Source organism: Panicum hallii, chromosome 6 (genome assembly GCF_002211085.1).
Source record: "Panicum hallii strain FIL2 chromosome 6, PHallii_v3.1, whole genome shotgun sequence".
NCBI classification, from domain to species: domain Eukaryota; kingdom Viridiplantae; phylum Streptophyta; class Magnoliopsida; order Poales; family Poaceae; genus Panicum; species Panicum hallii.
The window spans coordinates 44,693,107-44,699,171 of NC_038047.1; the positions used below are offsets into that span (position 1 = coordinate 44,693,107).

The following is a 6,065-nucleotide window of genomic DNA, read 5'->3' on the forward strand; positions in this document are numbered from 1 at the left end:
GGTTCCACGCCTAGTACCATTGTACAAAGCTGCTGCTGCTGCTGCAGCTGCTAGTACTGACTGACTCGCCCCGGCGACGTGGCCTCTAGCCGGCACAAACGGGCAAAATGGTGGGCCTCCACCGTGTCCTACCGCAGGGTCCAGATTATTTCTTTATGGAAAAAGTCTTTTTTATCAACTTTGGAAAGGATAATAAAATCGTCTGCCACTTTTTGAACTCTGATATCGGACATATGACCTCTCTAGCTGGTTTATCTCGGTGGTTTTGCTCATTTTTTATGTTTATTTTGGCTGAATCTTTGAATCTTTGAAAATTATAGTAAATCGTAAAAAAATTCATAAAATAGAAATTTTACTTTTTTTATTGACTCCACATGAGTAGATCTATGCAGTGAACATATGATATGATATAATTTAGTAAAAATATTTTGTTATACTTTTAGATATATACTTTTCTGTAATTAATTCATAACTACAGTTTTCGTAATCCAATTATGGTGAAATTTTTATGATGGGCTAAGCATTATATGCTTGATCTGTAGTTAAAGATGCATTCTCATTGGTTCGTGTATGCTTGAGCAACTGAAGAATCTCTGATATAGCTTGAAATTTAATTGCTCAAGCAAAAATGATCAAATGAATATAAAATTTTTACTATAGCTCAAGCATATAATGATTAGCCTACCTTAAAAATTTCACCATAATTGGACCACGAAAACTGTAGCTATGAATTAATTATATAAAATTATATATCTATAAGTACAACAAAAGTTTTTTACTAAATTTATCATATCATATATTCATTGCATAGATATACTCATGTGGAGTCCAACAAAATTGTTTTTTTATTTTATGAGTTTTTTTATTTACTATGATTTTTTAAAGATTCATCCAAAATAAATATAAAAGAAAAAATAGCAAAACCACTGAAAAAACCAACCGAAAAGGTTATGTGTCTGGTATTGCGAGTCCAAAGAGTCCAGGTGGATAGTTTTATTATTTAGAGAGGAAATACGGACGGTTTCAAAGTTTAGGGATGTAAAAATGACTTTTTCCTTTCTTTACCAGTGAGGCCAATAGGTACTGGTTTAATGGGCTCTCAAGGCCCAGCTTATAGGAGTGTTCAGAAATCAGAAGAGAGTGCAATACAACAAATATGGGCCAAGAATTAATGCTTCCATCTCATAAATGGGCTGCAACGGTGAGAAGCTAGGCGAGCCACGCGCGGGACGCAGCCGGCGGCGACGAGCACGTCCAACGGCGTCAGCCATGGAGCCCGACATCAGCACCCGCACCGCCGAGTTCCTCCGCGCCGGCGCCTACACCAGGGCCGCCCTCCAGGAAACCCAGCTCGAACTATTTCTCTTTCACTCGCTGCTCCCTTTCTCGATTCATCGAACGGCTGCTGGTGACCCCCGGCCATCTGATTCCTCGTCCGGTCTCTTGGCGCCTTTGCTTAGTTCCCCGACGAGATGCTCAAGGACGCCGCGGCGGTGGCGAGGGCGCTGCGGCGGGAGCTCGCCTCCGGCGGCGGCGGGGTCAGGGTGTTCGTGATGGCCGACACGGCGTACAACTCCTGCTGCGTCGACGAGGTGGGCGCGTCCCACATTGACGCCCAGTGCGTCGTCCACTACGGCCACGCCTGCATGAGCCCGTGAGCAACCCTGCCCGCCTTCCTCTAATTTTTGCACGTGTGATGCCATAGAAAAGTATTGTTGTTAGCAGAAGATCAAAATCAGATAGACTTGTAATGGTTAGCTGGAATTTGTTGCTACCAATTTTTAAACTTGTTGGAGAACTCGTTATTGTGTGCTACTAGTGGTTTGTGCTAACACTATATTTTACACTGCCAACTTGAAATGTAGAACATCAAATCTACCAGCTTTCTTCGTGTTTGGGAAGGCACCATTGGATGTCCATGCCTGTGCCCGCTCAATGCTGGAATGCTCAAGAAAAAGTAACAAATACATTCTGGTATGTCCTACACTATTTCCTTTGCTTAAAATATGTTGCAAATAAGGTTATGTTCTTTCATGGCGCATAGCACCTTCTCATGAATTCTGGAGTTGGCAACTTTGCTAAACCACACTATAATATCACCATGCTAAGTAAGGACTATTCATAACTATGCTAACATAAAGCGAGGAAAACAGGGCACGCCTAGAGTTCAGATTTCTTTCATGCTTGAAAATTTAATTTCTTAGATTGTTGTTAGTTTGAAACTTGAAAGCAATACAGTTAGATTAGTAGCGAGAACGTTTCTTTCAGGCAGAAGCCATGTTTTGATCTAGGTCATCATTCTTATATTTGCTTGTAATCTAGACTCTAAATAGATCAGAGGAAAATCCTTTTTCGTTTCTCGTACTCTTCCACCTTTCCTGATATGGTGGTAGTAACGGTACAGTGAGGTAATGCAAATTTGCATAACATTATGCTGGTTCCATCAGTATGTTAAGTCATGCTTAGGATTTTCATTGATCTGCCAAGTTTTGATTTCTGTTGATTTGCATTTTTTATAAAACACCAATTAGCAGGTTTGACCATTAAATATCTAATATTATCTATGTTGCACTATCAACTATCATCTGTAATATTCTTGGCTAACATGCCTGAACAAATAGGTTTTATATGGGCTAGAGTATGCGTATGCATTGGTTGACCTTAGACGAACTTTTGATGAGTCATGTAAATCAAATTCTTGCAATCCTGAAGTCCAGTCTGCAGATGTTCTGTGTTGAGTTATGAGTCCGTCATCGAGTACTACAGAGGAAAATGATTGTCATCTATCAAGTGGAACATCTTGCAACGGAGATTTATCCATAAACAGTGATCTGGCAGCATTGAATAATCGTTGTAGCATAGAATATTCCAGTTCCACACATAAGTACAGCCTTGGCGGTGTTACATGGAATATTTCAGTTCAGGAGAAAATGGAAGACTAATTGATATTTTGGATTGGACAAGATAACTCGGCATTTGCCAACATTGTGCTTACCTTCAATAAATGTGAAATAGGTTTGTTTTCTTCTTCCTCATTTTATGGCTAGCAGGACTGTTTTACTGTGTTTGTCTTGTTTCTTAGCTTATAGATGCTTTTCTCTTGATATGTATTTACAATCCAGATAGGTTATTGTGGCACAATATTAAGTAATCAGTGATACAATATTGAATGCTACATGCGGCACACCAATATGATATTTGGATTGGACTAGGCTTGTTTTACATTTAAAAATTTGAGTCTTGATCCTCAGTAAAACTTCTGCTCATGTATTTGTGATGTAGCTATTATACTGCCCTTCTTTATATTGTTTGCAACTCCATATACTTACATTTACTTTATGTAATTGATAATATTTTGCACAATGTAATTGCTCTAATACGGGAATCTTCTATAATGTTATGCATTTGAATATCGATGTTTTTTTTTGCAGTTAGATATGACGCAATAGAAAATCAGCTCTCAGCAGATGCCTCTCATCTGATGAGAGTTCTTAGGCGAAGGTACTTTTCTTTTTTGCAGCATTTGCATACTTTTTCCTAACAACATGTGGCACTGATAACAAAACACATATTGTGATATTACCTTGTGGAGAAGGCAAAGGATGCAAATATTATTGGCATTTTAGTCGGAACTCTAGGTGTTGGTATGCACATTGCTAATTTAAACGTAAAAGATTTTATACTGCAGCATGACTTTCTTTTACATGAATGTTGAGGCACTGCTAGAATTCAAACAGTGACCTCAGCATTGAGGTTTTCCTAGATATTTTGGTCAAGCATGCCCCATAGAAGGATATCAGGCTATGCAAGCCTGACTGGTTCATCCTAGCACAGGTTTAGTTGGGCTCGAAAGCAGTTCGAGTTGGACAGCAGGAACTCCCTATCTAGTTTCATACTTTCATGGTTTGATAGCACTAGGACACTTCACTTTTCCTTACTGATATGCTGATTTAGTCCAGTTCCATAGTCATAAATACTTTAACTTCACTTGAGTGTTGTATTTTTAGTTATTCTTGGTTAGATGGCTTAGAATTTTAGCACAAACATATAGGTTTCTTGTTGATGCGGTGCATTGCATTCTTTAATGATGCAGCTGGTTATCTTCATATAATCGAACAAATGAAAGAACTGATCAAGGCTGCCGGAAAGAGATCATACACATTGGTCATGGGCCGGCCTAATTCTGCAAAACTTGCGAATTTTCCTCAGGTGTGCCACTTTAACTCTGAACTGTTTTCTGTTTCTTTATCTATTTCAAGTGATGACTTTTATTTTTCCTTTTGGCAGTGCGAAATTTTTGTTTATGTTTCTTGTGCCCAGACTGCTCAACTGGATAGCAAAGATTTTTTAGCTCCAGTTATTACACCTTTTGAAGCTGTATTTGCTTTTAGCAGGTATGCAACATTATAATGTACTCAAACAGCGCTATCGAGTTCATTATGTTACTCGTTCTCTGATTGCAAATCTATATGAAGTGCCTCACGTGGCATCAAATTGCAGAATTTTACTATGGTTCTGACGGCCTGATTACAGATATATATGGAGGGCCTCATGTGTCATCAATTTGCAGAATTTTACGATGGTTCTGATGCCAGAAGCAACTCTTTTTTTTCAGGGGAAGAGAGTGGACTGGAGAATATCTTTTGGATTTCAAGGATCTGATCACTTCAGAGAAACAGGAAGTTGCAAGCACAACAGAAGAAGCACGGTTTTCCTTCATCAAAGGTTCCCATGTGGAAGATCATTGTGCTCAAGGTACATCATATGCACTTGGTCCATCCATCCGTCATTGTGTGAACAAGTTCTGTACTTTAATAGCTTTGACTGTGGCTTGCTCATTATCTTTTATTTTTGCTTGATCTAATTTTTACCATGTCACATGTTTTTCAATTGTTTGGCCCCAGCAGAAAACATGGAACAATCAGGAACGGCACTCGCACTGGCTGAGGTAACAGAAAAGGCACTAAGCGTCCAAAACCATAACAATGAGGCTGTCCTTTACCAAGGGAGAGCAATGTCCTCAATTCACTACCTCAAGGCACGTTCGTACCGTGGTATAACTGGAGAATATGAGGGTCCAGCACCTGATTCAATCTTGGTAGGTAGAACAGGGAGGGCAGCTGGTTACAATGACGAGAAGACATGGAGTGTACGATGAAGGTAATGCCGTGGCAGTTAATCAGAAATCAGTTACCTATCTTTTGGCGGGCAAAACACGGAGTGCACAATGATTCAATCTTGCACCCTGAATGGTTTACCATTCTGTGCCGCTTTGTTTTGGTGGGGGGAAACAATTTGCGGGCGATTGTCGATGAATTTATCGTGCACACCTGTTTCTAGTCGAAGGGAACAAGCCTTTGGATGCTCTTCATTCACATGGTAGTTCTGCTATTAGAAAAAACAGTCCTTGCACAGGGTCAGTAATGATGCGTGTCATGAGCCTTGCAGATTTAGGAGGTTGTTTTTAACAATCGTGGCATGTGTTCAGAAATTGAGATGTTTGCAGGTTGCCACTTCTACGGTAATTGTCCATTACGTTTGCACAAGACACAAATTTGCCCTGTATATTCTTATGAGTTTATTGGTTAATGCGCCATTTGGTAAGCCTTTCTAGGTCTTGTTCTTTATTGCCAGAACAGATCTGAGCTCGTCGCCCATGCGTGTCACAACTGTCTCTTCTTCTTCTTTTTTTTTTATCTTGTACACACTTGATATGTACTTTTTAGAATTAAGCTTAAACATTGGTACACGTACAACCATCTGTGTCCAATTTCAGTACAGCTTCTCATAGTTCAAAATCACTTGAATGGTAACTTTACCATGCATTTGGATGACTCATATGCTTGTATGCGAAGTATCCTGGAAATAAATGCATTTTATAGGTGAGGAAATCCCAAATAATCTGATAAATGATGTGAAACAATAGATAGGTTTTAAAAGAGAGATTCTTAGGGCATGTTTGGTAACCTGCCTAACTCGCCACCGCCTAAGCTTAGACGTGCCACAGCGAGTTAGGCTAGTGTTTGCTGTATTTCCTAACGCTAGGCAGCCACAGGAAGTTAGGC

At 39.6% G+C, this 6,065-nt stretch overlaps 1 pseudogene; it reads left to right on the forward strand.

The window, feature by feature from the left end:
• Positions 1-1,189: 1,189 nt before the first annotated feature.
• Positions 1,190-5,664, forward strand: LOC112897504 (annotated as a pseudogene).
• Positions 5,665-6,065: the final 401 nt, after the last annotated feature.